The sequence below is a fragment of the Musca autumnalis genome, unplaced genomic scaffold (genome assembly GCF_047663935.1).
Source record: "Musca autumnalis isolate F117 unplaced genomic scaffold, ASM4766393v1 scaffold_1, whole genome shotgun sequence".
Lineage (NCBI taxonomy): Eukaryota > Metazoa > Arthropoda > Insecta > Diptera > Muscidae > Musca > Musca autumnalis.
In genome coordinates this window covers 234,683,168-234,704,944 of record NW_027411644.1, presented here as the reverse complement: position 1 = coordinate 234,704,944, position 21,777 = coordinate 234,683,168, and the positions used below count along the sequence as shown (strand labels likewise).

The window sequence follows — 21,777 nt, the reverse complement described above, 5'->3', positions numbered from 1 at the left end:
CTGCGCCTAAAAGTATACACACTTAATTCTTTTTTTGAGAGATAGGCTTTTAAAAGAGATAACAGAAAGAGCACAGTGAATCGTCTTACATCGACATTAACGGATTTTTTTATAGAAGCAGATTATTTTTACTCAGAGAGTTTGCATTTTGGGGGACTTAAAGAGGAAGTTTTGTTGCCATGAGTTCCATAGAAAATGGTTTATTATTTACTTATTTAAGCGGCTTAATATAATATGAAGTACTTCATCCATAGGCCGAACAATTTTCGATACTAATAAAACCCTAAACAAGTCTTCTGTTTATGGAAGACCCTTTAAAGGTCTTCTCTCAATAAAAGACCTGTTAAAGGTCTTCTGTATATAGAAGACCTCTTAAAGGTATTCTGTCTCTAGAAGACCTGTCTACAGATTAGACTTAAAAGGTCTCTGTTTATAGAAGACCCTTAAATGGTCTTCTGTCTCTAGAATACCTTTACATAGTCTACTGTCTTTAGGACCCCAAGAAGTTCTTCTGTCTATAGAAGACCCATAAAAGTTCTTCTGTCACCAGAATATCCTTAAAGATCTTCTAACTATAGATGACCTAAAAGGTGTTCTGTCCATAGAAGACATTTAAAATTTAAAAGGTTTTCTGTCCATAGAATACCTTTAACAGGTCTTCTGCCCATAGAAGGTCTTCTGTCTCTACACGATCCTCAAAAGATCTTCTGTCTCTAATAGACCCTTTAACGGGTCTTCTGTTATAGAAGACCTTTAACAGGTCTTCTGTTCTAGAAGACCTTTAACAGGTCATCTGTTAAAGAAGACCTTTAACAGATCTTCTTTTAAAGAAGACCTTTAACAGGCCTTCTGTTATAGAAGAGCTTTAACTGGTCTTCTGTTACAAAAGACCTTTAACAAGTTTTCTGTTTATAGAAGAACTTTAACAGGTCTTCTGTCTATGGAAGGACTTTAACAGCTCTTCTGTTATAGAAGATCTTTAACAGGTCTTCTGTTAGAGAAGACCTTTAACCGATCTTCTGTTATAGAAGACCTTTAACAGGTCTTCTGTTAAAGAAGACTTTTAACAGGTCTTCTGTTAAAGAAGATCTTTAAAAGGTCTTCTGTTCTGGAAGGCCCTTAACAGGTCTTCTGTTAAAGAAGACCTTTAACAGGTCTTCTGTTCTAGGAGACCTTTAACAGGTCTTCTGTTCTAGAAGACCTTTAACAGGTCTTCTGTTATAGAAGACCTTTAACAGGTCTTCTGTTAAAGAAGACCTTTAACATGTCTTCTGTTATAGAAGACCTTTAACAGGTCTTCTGTTAAAGAAGACCTTTAACAGGTCTTCTGTTCTAGAAGACCTTTAACCGGTCCTCTGTTATAGAAGACCTTTGACAGGTCTTCTGTTAAAGAAGACCTTTAACAGGTCTTCTGTTATAGAAGATCGTTAAAAGATCTTCAGTTCTAGAAGACCTTTAACATGTCTTCTGTTATAGAATACCTTTAGCAGGTCTTCTGTTATAGAAGACCTTTAGCAGGTCTTCTGTTATAGAAGACCTTTAGCAGGTCTTCTGTTAAAGAAGACCTTTAACCGGTCTTCTGTTATGGAAGACCTTTAGCAGGTCTTCTGTTCTAGAAGACCTTTAACAGGTCTTCTGTCTATAGAATAACTTTAATAGGTCTTCTGTTATTGGTCTTCTGTTATACAAGACCTTTAACAGGTCTTTTGTTACAGAAGACCTTTAACAGGTCCTCTGTTAAAGAAGACCTTTAACAGGTCCTCTGTTAAAGAAGACCTTTAACAGGTCCTATGTTAAAGAAGACCTTCAACAGTTCTTCTGTTAAAGAAGACCTTTAACAGGTCTTCTGTTAAAGAAGACCTTTAACAGGTCTTCTGTTAAAGAAGACCTTTAACAGGTCTTCTGTTAAAGAAGACCTTTAACAGGTCTTCTGTTAAAGAAGACCTTTAACAAGTCTTCTGTCTATATACAACCTTTAACAGGTTGTATGTCTATAGAAGACCTTTAACATGTCTTCTGTTATAGAAGACCTTTAACAGGTCTTCTGTTAAAGAAGACCTTTAACAGGTCTTCTGTTAAAGAAGACCTTTAACATGTCTTCTGTTAAAGAAGACCTTTAACTGGTTTTCTGTTATAGAAGACCTTTAACAGGTCTTCTGTTATAGAAGACCTTTAACAGAGTTTCTGTCTGTAGAAGAACTTTAACAGGTCTTCTGTCTATGGAAGGCCTTTAACAGGTCTTCTGTTCTAGAAGACCTTTCACAGGTCTTCTGTTATAGAAGACCTTTAACAGGTCTTCTGTTATAGAACACCTTTAACTGGTTTTCTGTTATAGAAGACCTTTAACAGGTCTTCTGCTATAGAAGACCTTTAACAGAGTTTCTGTCTGTAGAAGAACTTTAACAGGTCTTCTGTCTATGGAAGGCCTTTAACAGGTCTTCTGTTCTAGAAGACCTTTGACAGGTCTTCTGTTCTAGAAGACCTTTAACAGGTCTTCTGTTAAGAAGACCTTTAATATGTCTTCTGCTACAGAAGACCTTTAACAGGTCTTCTGTTATGGAAGACCTTTAACAAGTCTTCTGTTATAGAAGACCTTTAACAGCTCTTCTGTTATAGAAAACCTTTAACAGGTCTTCCGTTCTAGCAGACCTTTAACAGGTCTTCTGTTATAGAAGACCTTTAAGAGGTCTTCTGTTATAGAAGACATTTAACAGTTCTTCTGTTACAGAAGACATTTAACTTCTTAACAAGTCTGTTATAGAAGACCTTTAACAGGTCTTCTGTTAAAGATGACCTTTAACAAGTCTTCTGTTACAGAAGACCGTTAACAAGTCTTCTGTCTATGGACGACCTTTAACAGGTCTTCTGTTAAAGAAGACCTTTAACAGGTCTTCAGTTCTAGAAAACCTTTAACAGGTCTTCTGTTAAAGAAGACCTTTAACAGGTCTTCTGTTATAGAAGACATTTAACAGGTCTTCCGTTCTAGCAGACCTTTAACAGGTCTTCTGTTATAGAAGACCTTTAAGAGGTCTTCTGTTATAGAAGACATTTAACAGTTCTTCTGTTACAGAAGACATTTAACTTCTTAACAAGTCTGTTATAGAAGACCTTTAACAGGTCTTCTGTTAAAGATGACCTTTAACAAGTCTTCTGTTACAGAAGACCGTTAACAAGTCTTCTGTCTATGGACGACCTTTAACAGGTCTTCTGTTAAAGAAGACCTTTAACAGGTCTTCAGTTCTAGAAAACCTTTAACAGGTCTTCTGTTAAAGAAGACCTTTAACAGGTCTTCTGTTATAGAAAACCTTTAACAGGTCTTCCGTTCTAGCAGACCTTTAACAGGTCTTCTGTTATAGAAGACCTTTAAGAGGTCTTCTGTTATAGAAGACATTTAACAGTTCTTCTGTTACAGAAGACATTTAACTTCTTAACAAGTCTGTTATAGAAGACCTTTAACAGGTCTTCTGTTAAAGATGACCTTTAACAAGTCTTCTGTTACAGAAGACCGTTAACAAGTCTTCTGTCTATGGACGACCTTTAACAGGTCTTCTGTTCTAGAAAACCTTTAACAGGTCTTCTGTTAAAGAAGACCTTTAACAGGTCTTCTGTTATAGAAGACATTTAACAGGTCTTCTGTTATAGAAGACCTTTAACAGGTCTTCTGTTAAAGAAGACCTTTAACAGGTCTTCTGTTAAAGAAGACCTTTAACAGGTCTTCGGTTATAGAAGACCTTTAAATGGTCTTCTGTTCTAGAAGACCTTTAACAGGTCTTCTGTTAAAGAAGACCTTTTACAGGTCTTCTGTTAAAGAAGACCTTTAACAGGTCTTCTGTTATAGAAGGCCTTTAACAGGTCTTTTGTTATAGAAGACCTTTAACAGGTCGTCTGTTCTAGAAAACCTTTAACAGGTCTTCTGTTAAAGAAGACCTTTAACAGGTCTTCTGTTCTAGAAAACCTTTAACAGGTCTTCTGTTAAAGAAGACCTTTAACAGGTCTTCTGTTAAAGAAGACCATTAACAGGTCTTCTGTTAAAGAAGACCTTCAACAGTTCTTCTGTTAAAGAAGACCTTTAACAGGTCTTCTGTTAAAGAAGACCTTTAACAGGTCTTCTGTTAAAGAAGGCCTTTAACAGGTCTTTTGTTAAAGAATACCTTTAACAGGTCTTCTGTTAAATAAGTCCTTTAACAGGTCTTCTGTCAAATAAGTCCTTTAACAGGCCTTCGGTTATAGAAGACCTTTAACAGCTCTTCTGTTATAGAAGACCTTTAACAGGTTTTGTGTTAAAGAAGACCTTTAACAGGTGTTGTGTTAAAGAAGACCTTTAACAGGCCTTCTGTTATAGAAGACCTTTAACAGGTCTTCTGTTATAGAAGACCTTTAACAGGTCTTCTGTTATAGAAGACCTTTAACAAGTCTTCTATCTATAGAAGACCTTTAACAAGTTTTCGGACTATTGAAGAAATTTAACAAGTCTCCTGTCTATAGGAGGAGGTTCGCAGGTCTTCTGTCCATAAAGGACTTTTCGTAGGAATTTTGTCTATAGCAGACCTTTCGTAGGTCTTCTATCTATAGCAGATATTCTTCTGTCTTCTGTCAAGTCTTCTGTCTTTAGAATACCTTTAACAGGTCTTGTGTCATAGAAGACCTTTCACTGGTCCTCTGTCTATAGAAAACTTTTCATAGATCTTCTGTCTACAGAAGACCTTTAACATATCGTCTGTCTACAAAAGACCTTTAATATATGTTCTGTCTATAGAAGATCGTCAAAAGGTCTTCACTCGTTATAAGTCCTGTAAAAAGTCTTCTGACATTATAATACCTGTTATTGGCCTTATGTCTAGAGAAGACCTGTTAAAGGTCTTCACAGAATCTGCTCTCTACAGAAAACCTTTCACAGGTCTTCTTTCTAAAGAAACCCGTTCGCAGATCGTCTGTCTATAGAAGGCATTTCGCAGATCTTCTGTCTGTAGAAGACCTTTTATAGGTATTCTGTCTATAGCAGACTATTCACAGGTCTTCTGTCTATAGAGAACTTTTCACAGGTCTTCTGTCTATAGAAAATATATATTGTCTTCCGTCATAGAAGGCTTTTAACACGTCTTCTTCCTATCGAGGACCTGTTAAAGGTCTTCTGCCTAAAGAAGACCTGTTAAAGGTCTGTTTAAGGTTATATGTCTATAGAAAACCTGCTAGCAGACCTTTCACAGGATCTCTGCCTATAGAAGGCCTTTGGCAGGTACTTTCTTCCTTCAGAAGATTTTGTCTAAGATAACTCGCTGAAAAAAGTGTTTTAAATACTACACCATTTGTTGCCACAGGCCCTTAACACTCTTCAAAATGCTGAATACACCTCTAATTTCATAAAAGTATGTTTCAACATCTGTTTTACCAGGCCTAAAAATATGCTCTTTAATTTTGCATTTTTTTGTATTCTCAAATTGAGTGAAATATCTTGGGTCTCTTAGAGTCTCTTTACTTTTATTAAGACTATATTTTCTCTCATTTCAACATTTACTTCCTTATTCCATTTTAGGCCTAAAACTATGCTCTCAATTTGCTTTGAGTAAGAATTTCTTTGTACGGCCTAAAAGTATACACATTCTTTATTTTTGTGTATTTTCCTCAATTTCTTGTCTCTGTTATTTTACAATTTTGTTTTATTCTCACCTTTCGTAATAAACAAAGCCTATGTTTGTAATTCCCTGAGCATAGGCATGCGTTGTAAACTAGACCTTGAACTAAATATTTTAAGGAGGGGTGAGGAGAGAATTTTGTATTTCCTGTAGAAAAGCGAAAGTTATTTGTGTTCACAAAAAGAGAATGGGAGAGAGAGTGTATTTAGGCTTATGTAACTTTTTTCTGGTGATTTCCTTTTAGGCTGTTGAAAACTACTTTCTCTTACATGAACATGAAATTGGGTTAACTGCTGCCTGCTGCTTTGAGTTTTTCTTTTTGTGTGAGAGGGTGATTCGTTGTCGGTATACATTTGTGTAAAGGAATTTTCATGTTAGGCTTTTTGTGTGTGTTCCGTGACAGGGGATGACGGTCTGGCTGCCTCCTCCTGGCCTGATGGGTATGTATACAATAATGAACTTTCACCATTTTGCGGTCATTGACACTTGTGTTATGGAAACCAGTGTATACCTTTAGGAGGTAGAGGTGGTAGAAAACCAGTATTGAGTGTTTATGGGATAAAAATAAACATAAAAAGAAAATAAAAGTTTTGAAAACAGAAGGAAATAAATAAAAATGTAAAATAAAAATATTTTGGTACTTATGTGGAGGGAACGTAGTGAATTAAATCAGGACCACAAAATAAAATATTATTGGTATCACGCTATAAAATTAGTAAGAGAATAAATATGTACATAATAAATAAAATAAATAATAAATGTATTTGCTGTACATTTGCCTTCTTGACCTATAAATTATTTATATTTCTTATAGTTTTTTTCTTTAAACATGCTTACCTTGTATAATGTTTTATTTTTAAACCTCTCATAGACGAAGGATTGAGACCCAGGTACAAAATTTTATGTTCATTACAAGAATAAAATTTACTAGAGAAGTGCACATGTTATATTGTGTTAACGTCAAACCCGTTTGATTTAAAACCAATAAATATGCACCAAAAACTAATCCAATAAAAATAATTATCTAAATTAAATTCTTTAATATCGCCTCTTCCGCAGGTTTTTTTATGATTTTATTTTCTAAACTTAAATTTTATGACCCATTTATTAGAAACTACTCTTTCCATGACAGAAAGTACCAACATTCCCAACTCTATAGCCTACATTTCTCCGCTCTCTAAAAATGTAAACACAAACAGCTCCATACTCTTTTGTCCTAAAAGGACAAAACAAAAAAGGAAAAAAATCAAAACAAAAAAACGACAAAAAACTCTGGCGCGTGTTGCCATAAATTTAACTCAAACCCCGCAGAGCCTTTTGAGCCTTCATATCTCCACTGCTGCTGTTACTGCCGCTCTTTGGTATGCTACGCACACACACACATTAACTGTGTGCAGAGGAAAATGCCTAAAAATATACAATACCTTTGATAACAAAATTTGCTGTATACGTAACAAAGTTAACATTTTTATGGCAGCAATTTAGGCGCGTTTTCCAAAGAAGAAAATCTCCACAAAATATATAGGCAAGCATGACAAATGAAAATAAAAATACCATCGGATCTAACAGACGGAAATAGAAAAAAATCAAACCAAAGAAAAACAATAATTTTTCTAATGAAATTTCAACAAAAAACACACCTATTATCAGATACATACAGACAAAAAATAAAAATGAAAAACGAAACCGGAACTCCTAGAAACCAAGCAAAACTAACCAAACCATTATGCCTCTGATGGTGGTCGTTCGGTCGTGGTGATGACAAACCAACAGCGCGCCCGACATCAATATCAAGCATATTAGGCAAAATCAAAAATCTTTAAATGTTTTTATGGCTCTTAAAAGCTTAAATCCTGTCATCTACTATGACTAAATTCTACACCTTAGAAGAAGTAGAGGCAGATAACAACAACATCGTTTGCTGCTTTTGCCATAGAGCACCTCCATTATAAATATGAAGGATAAATGGTGGAAGGAGATCGAGGTAGTCGATTTTACACGTGCCATAGCAACTACCTCATCATACTCCAAGTAATGAAATAAAATTGCCAAAAAAAGGAAATGTAAACCGAACATTCAAACATACCCACGCACACAGTTTCAAGATTTTCAAGAGTGTGTGAATAAACTGGTATTTATCCTCCATGTAGGTGGTTTATGTTTGGGGTTTTTATGGTGAATTTTTTGTTTTTTTTTTCTTTTGTGGATTATGTATTGGAATCAGGAATTATGCAAAAAGATGATTCTTCATTGTTGACATAGAATTGTTTAGTCTAAATTTTGCATAAGCAATGAACATATTTACCGCACATCAACAACGTAATAGTTTTAATGAGTGGATTATTGAAAGGTAATGCGATCGAAAGTATTAATTGTGGATTTTTTAAGCAGTACGCTATTTTTTACGTAAATGCCAGCATGAACAAGACAAGACTTTTTGACTGGTACTTTGTCCAGTACACAAATGTTCTTTCGCTTTTTAACTGAGGATCTTGCCAACTGTATGAGCTCTCCGCGGGGATATCGAATTCAAACATGCATTGGAACACCTTTGGCCTTCTATGGTCTTCTTTGATAAGCTTTTGGTTTTCTATGAGAGGGTATTCTGGTCTTCTATAACAAAACCTTCTGGTCTTATATGAGAAACCTTTCTGGTCTTCTGTGAACATACTATCTCGTCTTCTTTGAGAAGATCATCTGGTCATATAGGCGAAGAGCTACTGTAGGAAAATATGTTGGTCTTCTCTGAGAAGACCCTCTGATCTTCTTTGAAAAGACCTTCTGGTGTGCTATGAAAAGACTTTCTCGCCTTCTGTGAAAAGACCTTTGGTCTTCTATGAAAAAACAAATCTGGCCATTTAGGAGAAGACCTATGTGAACAAATATCTTGGTCTTCTGTGAGATAGAGTTGTATAGTTCATGAACGAATTAGTTCAATTGAACGATTCATCGAAAAGAGCGTATGAACTAGATCAGTCAATATAGTTCATTATAGTTCAATAGTTCACTGAGCGCCAACCAAAAGATCCACGAAGAACGATTAACGAACGAACGATTCACAATCTAGTTCAACATGTCGTTCACAAATGCATAAAGTGACGCCGTCGTCTGTGTTATGTGATGCCCTCGTAATGTGATGTGTTTGTTTATGTTTTGGATCAAGGTAGTGAATCCGAATGATTGAACTATGAACTAGATTACTGAACTAGTTCAATTAAAAGAGCTGAACTATTGAACTAGATCTTTTAAATTAACTAGATCGTACAACTCTACTGTGAGAAGACCTTCTTATCTTCTGGGGAGAGATCTTATCATCTGTGAGAGAACCATCTCATCTTCTGTTAGAAGAATTTCTTATCTTCTGTGAGAAGACCTTCTGGTCTTCTGGGAGAAGACCTCATTTTCTGTGAGAAGAACGTCTCATCTTCTGTGAGATGACCTTCTCATCTTCCGTGAGAAGTTCTTCTAATCTTTTGTGAGAAAACCTTTTCATCTTCTGTGAGAAGACCTTCTCATTTTCTGTGAGAAGACATTCTCATCTTCTGTGAGAAGACCTTCTGGTCTTCCGAGTATAGATCTTCTGTGAGATGACCTCATCTTCTGTGAGAAGACCTTCTCATCTTCTGTGAGAAGACCCTTTCATCTTCTATGAGAAGAACTTCTCATCTTCTGTGGACCTTATGGTCTTCTTGGAAAAGATCTTCTCATCTTCTGTGAGAAGACCTTCTCATATTCTGTGAGAAAACCTTCTGGTCTTCTGGGAAGAGACCTCATCTTCTGTGAGAAGACCTTTTTGTCTTTTTGGAAAAGATCTTCTCATCTTCTGTGAGAAGACCTTCTGGTCTTTTATAAAAAAAAACAAATCTGGCCATTTAGGAGACGACATAAGTGAACAAATCTGTTGGTCTTCTGTGAGAATATCTTCTTATCTTCCGGGAAGAGATCTTCTCATCATCTTTGAGAAGACCTTCTAATCTTTTGTGAGAAAACCTTCTCATCTTCTGTTAGAAGAACTTCTCATCTTCTGTGAGAAGACCTTCTCATTTTCTGTGAGAAGAACTTCTCATCTTCTGTGAGAAGACATTCTCATCTTCTGTGAGAAGACCTTCTGGTCTTCCGAGAAAAGATCTTCTGTGAGATGACCTCATCTTCTGTGAGAAGACCTTCTCATCTTCTGTGAGAAGACCCTTTCATCTTCTATGAGAAGAACTTCTCATCTTCTGTGGACCTTATGGTCTTCTTGGAAAAGATCTTCTCATCTTCTGTGAGAAGACCTTCTCATATTCTGTGAGAAAACCTTCTGGTCTTCTGGGAAGAGACCTCATCTTCTGTGAGAATATCTTCTCATCTTCTGTAAGAAGACCTATTTTTATTTATTTATTTCAAATATTTATTATAATAAAAATTACAAAAAAATTATATAAAAAATAGCACTAGCATCTAAGGCTATCGGCTAATGTGAGAAGACCTTCTCATCTTCTGTGAGAAAACCTTCTCATCTTCTTTGAGAAGACCTTCTCATTTTCTGTGAAAAGACGTTCTCATCTTCTGTTAGAAAACCTTATAGTCGTCTATGAGAAGACCGTCTGGTTATCTAGGAGAAGTGCTACTGTGGGAAAATCGTTTGCTCTTATATAAGAAGCCATTTAGTCGTCTGTGAAGAGACCTTCTGGTTTTATAGGAGAAGACTTTCTAGTCTTATAGGAGAAGACCTTCTGGTCTTCTGTAGAAAGACTTCCTCCTTTTCTGTGAGAAGACCTTAAGGTCTTGTGGGAGAACACCTTGTGGTTTTCTATGAAAAGATCTTCTGGTCATCTGAGAGAAAACCGTTCGGATTTCTATGAGAAGTCCTTTTGGCCTTCTATGGGCAGCCATTTTGAGAAGAGCTTTTAGTCTTATAAGAGAAGAATTTTGGTCTTCTCTAAAGAGAAGATCTTCCGCCTTGTATGGGAAAAGATCTTGATTCTAAGGGAAGAGTATTGGTCTTTTATAGGGAGATCTTCAGGTCTTCTATGAGATGACCTCTCTTGTCTTCTATGAGAAGACCTTTTGGTCTTCTGTGAAAAGACCTTCTGGTCTTCTATGAGAAGATCTTCGGGTCTTCTATGAAAAGATCTTCGGGTCTTTTATGAGAAGTCATTTTGGCCTTCAATGGGCAGACCTTTTGAGAAGAGCTTTTAGCCCTATAAGAGAAGAGTTTTGGTCTTCTCTAAAGAGAAGATCTTCCGGCGTTGTGTGAGAAAAGATCTTGATTTTCTAAGGGAAGATTTTTAGTCTTTTATGGAGAGATCTTCCGGTCTTCTATGAGAAGATCTTCCGGTCTTCTATGAGATGACCTCTTGTTTTCTATGAGAAGACCTTCTGGTCTTCTATGGGAAGATATTCCGGCCTTTTATGAAAAAATCTTCCGGTCTTCTATAAGAAGTCCTTTTGGCCTTTTATGGGCAGACATTTTGAGAAGAGTTTTGGTCTTCTCTAAAGAGAAGATCTTCCGCCTTGTATGGGAAGAGATCTTGATTCTAAGGGAAGAGTATTGGTCTTTTATAGGGAGATCTACCGGTCTTCTATGAGATAACCTCTTGTCTTCTATGGTCTTCTGTGAAAAGACCTTCTGGGCAGAGACCTTTTGAGCAAAGATTTTTGTCTTATAAGAGAAGAGTTGTTGTCTTCTAAGAGAAGACCTTCTTGTCTCCTGTGGGTAGAACTTTTGATCTTCTATGGGTAGATCGTTTGAGAATAGCTTTTGGTTCTAAGAGAAGAGTTTTGGTCTTCTAAGGTAAGAGAAGATCTTCCGGTCTTCTTTGAGAGGACACTTTGATCTTATATTAGAAGACCTTTCAGGCTTCTATGAGAATACCTATCTTTCTTCTGTGAGAATACGTTTTGGTCTTCCGTGAGAAGACATTTTGGTTTTCTTTGTAAAGAAGACCTTTTGGTCTTCTGTGAGAAGATCTTTCGGTCTTCTTTGAGAGGACCCTTTGATATTCTATTAGAAGACCTTTCAGTCTTCTATGAGAAGACCAATCTGTCTTCTGTGAGAATACGTTTTGGTCTTCCGTGAGAAGACATTTTGGTTTTCTTTGTGAAGAAGACCTTTTGGTCTTCTATGAGGTGGCCTCTTGTTTTTATATGAAAGTATCTTTGGTCTTCTATGAGCTGACCTTTTATTCTTCTATGAGAAGAAGTTTCTATGGGAATACATTCTGGTATTTCATGGGCGGAGCTTCTGGTCTCCTATGAGAAGACTTTGTGCTCTTCCATGAGAGCATTCTCTCCTTTACTAGGAGGTGAAGACGATTTGGTTTTCCATTAGATGACATTTAGGCTCTCAACTAGAGAACTCCATGAAGGCCATGAAAATGCTTTCAGGTCTTCCCTAAGAAGACATTTTAACCTTCTATCAAAAGACGAAATTGTCGTCACTAGAAAGCCTTGCTTTCTTTTATGATTGGACCACGGTGCCTTCTATGAAAATACTATTTCACAGAATGAGAATGAATTCTGTAAGCGGACCTTTGGTCGTCTATGGGAGAACCTGCCTGTCATTCAACTCAATCAGGAGATGTTTTGGTCTTTTCTAAGAAAACCCTTATATTTTCTACAAGAATACCCGTTGATCTTCCTTGAGAAGACTTTAAGGAAGACCTTTTGTTTTTTTTGTGGGAAGACTTTGGTATTCTTCGTTTTCTATAAGAATGCCTAGCGTGAAATCTTTTCATACCCTCAGCCTTTAGGCTAGAGAGGGTATATACACTTTGATACGGCCAAAAATGTTCCTCTTGCGGGCGGTGTAACGACGGCGGAATTTTTTTCTGATGCAAGTCCACACTTCTTGAGATAATAACCCAAAATCTCTCAGAAAGTCTTCCGGTACCAATTAAACTGGGTAGTACATAAGATAACCCTCGAAGGGAGAAACCGATTTGGACCAAACGTTGTATACCGTATTATTTCTTATAGCCTCGAATTATGTCACTGGTACCTCCCATACACTGTTTAAAAAGAGTGCAGTTTAAGGATTCGTATTGGATGGTTTTTAAATTTTTGGCTACATGTTTTGTATGCGGCCCTAGTTAAAACGGTAAAATTTTTTCGGGTGCAAATCTATAGTTCCTGAGAAATTGGCCCAAAAACTCAAAAAAACCCTCTAGACGTCAGCCGAGGCTGAGGGTGTATCTCTGTCGGCACAGCTGACTGATGCTTTCTTACTTGTTATTTAATAATATTCCTTTTTTTCTATTAAAAATGCCGTTAAATTAATTTAAAAAAATTATTACACATTCGCTTTCCTTAAAGGTATTTTCTCTGTTTTTCTTCATAATGCGGAAAACATTTATTTATTGTCAAGCGGAAGATCTATAAAAATATACACATATTTTTTTTTTTAAATTTATTTTGGAAAATTTGTTTTATATGATGTCACATGATTGTTATTGCTTTTGTTTTGAACAAAGAATCCCATTCTAAAATCATGTGCTCCATTTTTTTTTAGTTTCAAAAATAACAACAACAGCAACATGAAAGGCCATTGATCGAACGACAGAAAAAAAAATATAAACAAATTTTAAGTGGTCATTTCTTAAGAAAATATATACAAATTAGCTTATGTGTAGAAAAAACTTGAAAAAAACTAAACATATAAGTATGATTTTGGGTAAATAACAAAACGTCTACTTTTTGCACACGTGTTTAGTCTCGGTGTCCACCCCCTTAGGACAAGAAATTTGACAAAAAAGTCTTCATTTGTTAACACGCGCAGCTAAAAAATAAAAAAACACATGATTCCTCAAAATTAGATTAGTTTGCGTTTATCTTCTTTAAGATCATCACAAAAAAGCTGCAAAAAACTGTGAATATTGTCACACGCAGCAAGTGTGTGATACATGTATATGTTTGAGTAGTACCACCTACATACATATATGTATGTAGTAAATAAAATATGAGTGGTGAGAGGTGGTAAAGGAAATATTTGACCATTGAAATGAAATATTAGCGACTTGTGTGTTATGAATTATGTCGTAGAGATGGAGGAGAGGGAGAGGAATATTTTTAGATTATTTTACTTATACAAATAAATTAATAGACAATTCCTAAATAAACAAAAATATTTTCTTCTAATTTTTCCAAATTAATTTTAAAGTCAACCACCCACTTGATGTTGATTACATCAAAGCCTATCTTTAGGCGTTATCATTTATTTTCCGCAAACAATTCCCATTTGCCTCAAAATGTTTTGTTTATTATTTCATATTGCCGGGTGGTGCAATGTGGCATGGAGAGAGTGGAAAAATCCACAAATCATGTTTGCCTACAATAAATTTCCAATTATTGACTTTATTCCAAGATATCAAAAGCATATCAATAACAGGGCTTGCTTTTATGCCCAGCATTTGTTCCACACACCCAAAGATTGGTTTCTTATTTAATAGACTTTGAAGTTTGATTTGATGACTTCGCTTTTGTTGGTAGTCTATATTCACATATACATATATATGCTTGCATGTGTAATAACCATTTAAATATTATTTGTATTTTGCGTTTCCTTTACACGCTTACCACCTACCTACCTATATTATATATTATTCTCACCTTTGTTGAAATGCTTCTACTTTCAGTTGTGAGGGTCTGGATTGAAGCTAAGAGATAGGAATGTGTCTCATACATATTCCCCATTTTCTCATATTTGGATGATATTTATTTGCTGATATTGTTGATGAAAATTTCAATTTGGAAATTTTTTTGAAATCAAATTTGCCTTAGAAATGAGTTAAAGGGTGGGTGTCTTCTAATTCAGACATTCATCTTAAACTGCCGTTGGCAATTTGAAATAACAGGTTCTTCATTTTGTATTTGCATATCTTAATTGGCAAACATGAAAATATTTTGTTCATATATTTTTACATCATGCCCTTTCTAAAGATATATAAAAAAATTTTAAATATTTCAAATATTCCTTAAAAGGAATTTGTAGCCGGTTCTTGTACCTGCTGAGTTCGAAGTAAGTCCCCCTTGTCCTTTCTGGAATTTTGTGGCACATTTATTATTTCTCATTGATGCCTTGCCTGTAAGAAAATTAACCCATACCACACATTAGCCGAAAACGTTTAAAGAAAATCAATAAAAAATCCAAACAGAATTTTAGTTCATAAATTTTCCGTTACCATTGACGGAAAATGTTGCAGTGCTCTGCCATCTATTGAAGTCTGGTTGTAACATCAAAATTGTTGTGGTGAGTGTCTTGGCTAAAAATCCTCAGTAGGAGTCGTATGTGTTCAGGAAAAACATAATGAGAATTTTAGCCAGTTCTTGTACCTGCTGAGTTCGAAGTATGTTCCCCTTGTCTTTTCTGGAATTTTGTGGCACATTTATTATTTTTCATTGATGCCTTGCCTGTAAGAAAATTAACCCACTTCACACATTAGCCAACAACGTTTGAAGAAAGTCAATAAAAATCAAAACAGGATTTCAATTCATAAATTTTCCGTTACCATTGACGGAAAATCTTGCAGTGCTCTGCCATCTATTGAAGTCTGGTTGTAACGTCAAAATGGTTGTGGTGAGTGTCTTGGCTAAAAAATTCCTCAGTAGAAGTTGTATGTGTTCAGGAAATTTATAATGAGAATTTTATCATTAATAGCCTCTCCTTTTGGGATTATCGATTACTGATTAAAACTTTGAAAACACGAATTTTTTATCAAAAAACAAAAAAGAAATTATTTTATTTTTGCATTATTAAGGCGAAGGTGATTATATAGTGATATTTTTAATTAATCCTCTTGCAAGTTGTGCTGTAATGACCTAATTAGGACTCTACTGAAGTTCCACATATCCAACCATTATCCTACGTTTCATGAAAGGTTCAAGCCCGACTAGGATGTTATTTTAGTGGGTAGATGAAGGTTAAGCTTGGTTACAACCATTCAACTTGAAACAGACCTAATTAAAAAGTAATTATCTTTGGAAAATATATATGGGTTTGCCATAAAATTTTGCCTCAAAATGGTGACAATTTTGTTGTGGTGAGGTTCTTGGCTATAATAGTAGGCCGAATTCCGTAATTGATTTAAAATAACTGGAAAGCATCCATGCTAAATTTCCTTGGATGTTCGTGATTGAAAAAGAGTTTTTTAAAAAAATAATTTTTTCCGCCGATTCATTCCGTCTATGAAAATTCCAATTTTTCTTCGATAACACCCCTATAAGAATGCGATAATAAACATAAATAACCCTCATTATGATAAAACGGTTTAGCATCAAAACTTTGAAAATATGATTTTTTTATTCAAAACCAACAAATTTATAGTTCAGTCAAAATAGACATGCGTATAAGGGGGAAATAGCAAAAATTCCCACAATGTTGAGCTTTGATGGAAAGCTTGTGATTCAGGGTCAAAGGTAAAAGGTCTTATTCGGTTTTTTGATTTTTCTCAAAAATGGTAGGAACTATCAGATATTGGCTGAAGTAAAAGTTGTAGACATAACAATTTTCTACAAGAATGCTCTGTGGGACTTTTCAATAGGAGTCACCATTCTTGAGATATCGCGATCTAAGTGGCAAATTACACATATGGCTTATATGAGCTAATTTTGCATAAAATTATTCTAACATGGAATTACTATACTAAACACTCTCCGATTTTGTGGGATATTTTTTAAGATAGATATAATTGCGCTCTTCAAGGGAACATATATTTGTTGGGGGCAGACCCGATTAATCCGATTATTTTAGCCGATTTGAACACTCACCGTTTTCAAGAGAAAAATCCAAAAACCTAAAAAATTCCTAAGTTTTGACCTTTGACCCCCAATAACTGTTTTTGCACACATGTCATCGATGGAGACTTTTAGGACATTGCTTCTAATGGCAAAGCCCAGTTATCCACCAAAATTCAGCTTTGTGGGAATTTTTGCAATTTCAATGTCTATTTTGACTGGACTATTATTAGAAAAAAAACTGTATATAGGTGTGCCATCTATTGTCTTCTAAAATCAACATCAAATATATATATAATATAATAAGATGGGTCCTTTCCATTGTTACTATACACCGGCAGATGGTGCTGGTGTTCTAACATAATGTGATGTTACAATATTGTGACATGAAATTATGTTATACAGTTGAACCTCGATTATCCGGGAACCTCCCTTATCCGTGATAGAAAAGAAATTTTAGACTTTGTTCCATTTCCTCTATTTTTCGCTATAAACTTCATTGCCCGGCATTAAAAGAACACTTTCCATTTAATTTCATTAAGCAAACAAAAGGTAAACAAACAAAAACTGGAAATTCTCCCGTATTACACATTTTGTGTATTTATGGTATCACGAAAACCATGGGACAAAGTCAATTCAGATGAATCTGATGATGATGATATCATTTAAAATTTTGGTGGATTGCCGTAACAAACTTAAAAAAATTGCAGATTTTCATATTTGTACGATACTATGCCATTTTTACTTCAAAATATGTTCAAAAACTGCATAAAAGCACTGCCTCCATTATCCGGGAAAATCGATTATCCGTAATGCCTTCGGTCCCGACCATCATGGATAATCGAGGTCCGACTGTATTTAACATAGTTCACATTGGTGTACACTTTTTTTCTGTTAATTGTCTGTTATACATAAACGCCATCTATGCTTGAATATTAAAATATAACAGCATTGTGCATGATGTCCAATCTTTACCATTGTATGTCTTTGTCAACAAGATATATAACATAACAAGATGGGACATTTCCATTGCTACTATACATCGGCAGATGGTGCTGGGGGTCTAACATTATGTTAATTTACAATATGGTGGCACGAATTTATCTTATACTTGTTTTTGTTGCCGTCGTGTTATGTTAGTTGTCTGTTATACACAAATACCCTACCCTCTATGGTTTAATAGTAAAATTGCATCTTGTCCAATCTTTACCATTTTATGTCAACGTCAATTTTTTGTGGTGAATTTCTCTGGTAACATTTTCTTCAGAGTGGTTTAGATTTCAAATAGTTGATTTAAAATAGCAAGAATACATTCATGATACATTTCCTCGGATGTTTTTGTAGGAAGGTACTTCTCGATTGTTTGTGGAAAAATTTTCCATTTATTAACAGTATGAAAATAATGCCATTTTACCCCAAAGTCACTTCAGTTGTGGTGATAAACTTGGCTAACTTTTTTCTTAGTAGGAGCAGTTCCAGAAGATGGCGTATCAGCTATTATGTTGAATCTATATGTGGATGTTTGTGCTAACTCTCCGATAACTTTTCTTGGCTAATTCAAAAGAGTAGGAAAACATCCATGTCAAATTTCTCTAAATGATCGTGGGAAGTTTGACCTTGCATCATAAACTAAAAAACGTATTGACAAAACAAGTGAGCCAAGGATATAGTCGGATCGGGGCCGACTATGTGATACCCTACACCACTTCCCCTGTGCATAAGCTTTTGACTGGTAAAATTCAAAATATTAAAATTGGGATAGCTTAGCGCCTTTGCACTGAATGTCTTCATTAATACAGGTCAATTTTATTGAAACGCGTTTAAGTGCATCGTCAGAATAACTCAAATAAAAAATGGAAAAGTGGGATGTATGCCAACCATCAACCATCACATTCCGACCCCTGAATAATATCCGACCACTACCAAAATCAATAGGTTTATTCCTCTGCGGGACCCCCATTAACACCCAAAATTTCGTGACGATCCAATCAAAATTACGACGTGTAGCGTGATTACAAAGAAATGGAAAAATGGGATGTATTAACGACTATTGCGATATCTCCGTTATTTGGCCACCTACGCCAACCTATTTGCATCATTGTAAAGACGGGATTTTCTACTTTCATCGACAGACTTTGTTTTTGGAAGGTCCCCAACCAAAGCTGCCATATTCGTCATTATTATTAAAATCGCAAAAATGAAAAGTTGTGTTCTATAAGCAACTATTGCGATATCTTCGTTGCTTGACCACCTACGATAACCTACCATACATCGCTGTAAAGGTGATATTTTCTGCTTTCATTAGCAGGCTTTGCCTTTAATATACCCCTTATAGATACGGAGATATTCGCTTTGAAATAAAACGTTGACTTTTTCCGCAAATAAGCTTTTTGCCCATTCCGACCCCTGAATATTATCCGACCATCACCAAAATCAATAGGCTTCTTCCCCTCCGGGACCCTCATCAACGTCCAAAATTTGGTTACGATCCAATCAAAATTGCGACCTGTAGCGTGATTACAAAGTTTAGATGGACAGACGGACAGACGGACGGACGGACGGACTGACGGACGGACACACATAGCCAGATCGACTCAGCTCGTCGAAACATTCATTTTGGTATATATAAGTATGGGTCTACGACCATTATTTCGATGCGTTACAAACTTTTTGGTCAAAACCAACTTATAATACCCTTCCCACATAGTGGTGTAGGGTATAAAAACTTGCATTTTCTGCTCCTAACAGATGTCGAACAAAATTATCTTGGGATTAGGTGACGTTCTAGTAGGTGGCGTTTCTGATTTCCTTTTCTTTGGATGACTGTGAGAAATATTTTAGTTACTACCCAAAACCGTTAATGGAGACTCAAAAATATTTCACGCCCAGTCCCGGTCCACACTAGAGTGGTTTCGTGGAAGATATTTCAAAAGTCAGTAGAAATTTCAAACAGAATAGAAATTTGTATGCTGGGCTGCTTTGAACATAGATTCGACAAGGTAGCCCTTTGCAATCTGGAACACCATACTATTTTTAATTGTATATTTAATTTTTTCATTTCATATTTGCATGAATATGAAGTTGTTCTGAAAACTTGGGGAGTGTTTGATCCTTCCGAAACAACATATTGTAAATAGTGCCATCTATATGTTATATTTTGTAAATATAGCTCACATTTATTTGAGTCTTTGCTAAAAGAAGGATCATTAAGTATGTGATATTTCTTTTATTTTTAGATCATTGTGAAACCACCTAATGTGAATACTGCCATGAAATTTTTCTCAAAAATATTACATTCCATAATTTCTGTGGTGGGGGCCTTTGCTAATACAAGATAAATATATATGTGTTCCTATCAACTAAAAGTCGGCATAGTACGATTATCGAGATTTTTATACCCTCAGCATTTATGCTAACGAGGGTATATACCGAAATATCGAATTAATGGTTTTAGACCCCAAGTATGTTTGGACGAAATGTGTTTCAGACAATTTGGAGTCGATTGAGCAATGTCCGTCCGTCTGTCTGGCTGGCTGGAGCGCACGATAACTCTCGAACGGATGAACCGGTCCACTACTTCCGGTACCTCCCCCACAAAAGTTAGAAAATGTTCGGAAAATTTGTGCGCACGGTAACTCTTGAAGGGTATAACTGATTTGATACATACTTTGTCCATCGTGAAATGTGTACCAGACTTAGATAAGCTTTCAATATGGACTCAATCGGTCCACTCCTTCGGGTACCTCCCACATAAAATTTCAGAAAAGTTCAGTTTAGCGTCATCTCTCGAATCGCTTTGATTTTTGTTGTATCAACTTGTATTCAGTGCCCCCCATACGATGGTACAAGTTTCATCAGGGGCAAGTCCATACTTCCTGAGAAAACAGCCTGAAAGTTGCAAAAACTTCTATGACACCGTGTGTAGTGGTTGGAACGCAAGATAACTCCCGAACGGATCAACCGATTTGGTCCAAAATTTGGCCTTCCTAATATTTTATCCAAATATAGTTTAAGTTCGAATATAAGCCATATCGGTCCACTCTCTCAGGTACCTCCCCCACAAAAATTCAAAAATGTTCGGAAAATTTGTTTGCAAGCAACTCCTGAAAGGAGTGACCAATTTGTGCCATACTTTACACATCCTAATATATCTACCAGATATAGATCATGTTTGAATATGGACTATATTTGCCCACTCCTTCAGGTACCAATCACACAAAATTTCGGATAAGTTCACATTAAGACCTGCTCTCGAATCGCTTAGATTTTTGTTGTAACAACTGCTATTCGTTGCCCCTCATACGACGGTACACGTTTCATCAGGGACAAGTCCATTCTTCCTGAGAAAACAGCCCGAAAGGTGTTAAAAACCCCTATGGCACCATATGTAGTGGCTGGAGCGCACGATATCTCTCGAACTGATCAACCGATTTGGTCAAAAATTTGGCTTTCGTCATATTTTGTCATAGTTTCAGTTCGAAGATAGGCAATATCTGTCCACAACTTCTGTTACTTTCTTCGAATATTTAAAAATGTAACTTAAATGATATGCACGATATATCTTGAACAAATTTGATCCACATTCGATTTGAGCGTAGATGAAAGTTTCAACTCACATAGGCTGAGGGTATATCTCGGTCGGCAAAGCCGACTGATACTTCTTTACTTGTTTATATGTTATTTCCTAAATGTATTGCCTTTAGTGATGAGAACCTTTGCTAATACAAGAAAAAGTTCGATATATTCATATGAACTAAAGCACATATCAGGAAGTGCATGCTGAATAATATTTAGCTCAATGATGAGTAAGTCCTATACTCCTTATCGCCGAACGGCGTGTCTTAAGACATCAATTGTAGAGAATTTTTACATGCAAAACTATACAAAAAATGTCGCCTATATTACGTCACTGTTGAAAGTGTGATGTTGTCTGAGCTGGGAATGGAAACCAGTGTCCAAAGTAGGAGTGCTTATCATTGCACCACGGCCAAAATTAAATAAATCTAGTAAAATACGGATTTGTAAGCTAAGATTTTCTTATTAAAGGGTTATAACCAAAACCTTTCGGCTTTAGGATCTTTGATCTTTCACAATTTCTTTAGCAAATTTCTTTCTGAAATAGAGCTTTAATTTAGCTCAGTGCCGAAAGTGCTTCTTAATACAATAACACTCCGATATGTGATATTTCTTTAACTTCTCAGGGTATTCTTTGCAAAAACCTGGGATCTTTAGATGATATCGCTTGTGAAATCACCTAATGTGAATAGTGCCATCTATCTGTTATTTTCTGAAGATGAAGCCAATATATTCTTATAAACAGAGCATTGAATGTTGTGGATAGAGCACAAAGCCTTAATAAAATCTGGTTGGGGATTCCCTACATTGTCCGTATGAATCAGAAGCTATCGCCACTTATCAATATTGAAATATA

The 21,777-nt window shown here is 35.7% G+C and overlaps 1 protein-coding gene and 2 long non-coding RNA genes across 7 annotated transcripts in view; 2 read left to right on the top strand and 1 right to left on the bottom strand.

Moving 5' to 3' along the window:
• sima (HIF-1 transcription factor component sima) overlaps window positions 1–21,777 on the top strand; it is a 519,843-nt gene that overhangs the window by 291,213 nt on the left and 206,853 nt on the right. The window lies entirely within an intron of this gene.
• LOC141389256 (uncharacterized) lies at window positions 2,084–7,314 on the top strand. The gene is made up of 2 exons (XR_012409011.1): window positions 2,084–4,076; window positions 4,357–7,314. It is a non-coding gene; the product is annotated as an uncharacterized lncRNA (long non-coding RNA).
• Window positions 9,320–15,584, bottom strand: LOC141389254 (uncharacterized). Its single transcript, XR_012409009.1, has 5 exons — window positions 11,701–15,584; window positions 11,315–11,619; window positions 10,171–10,855; window positions 9,908–9,996; window positions 9,320–9,422 (listed from the first exon to the last, which is right to left on the bottom strand). It is a non-coding gene; the product is annotated as an uncharacterized lncRNA (long non-coding RNA).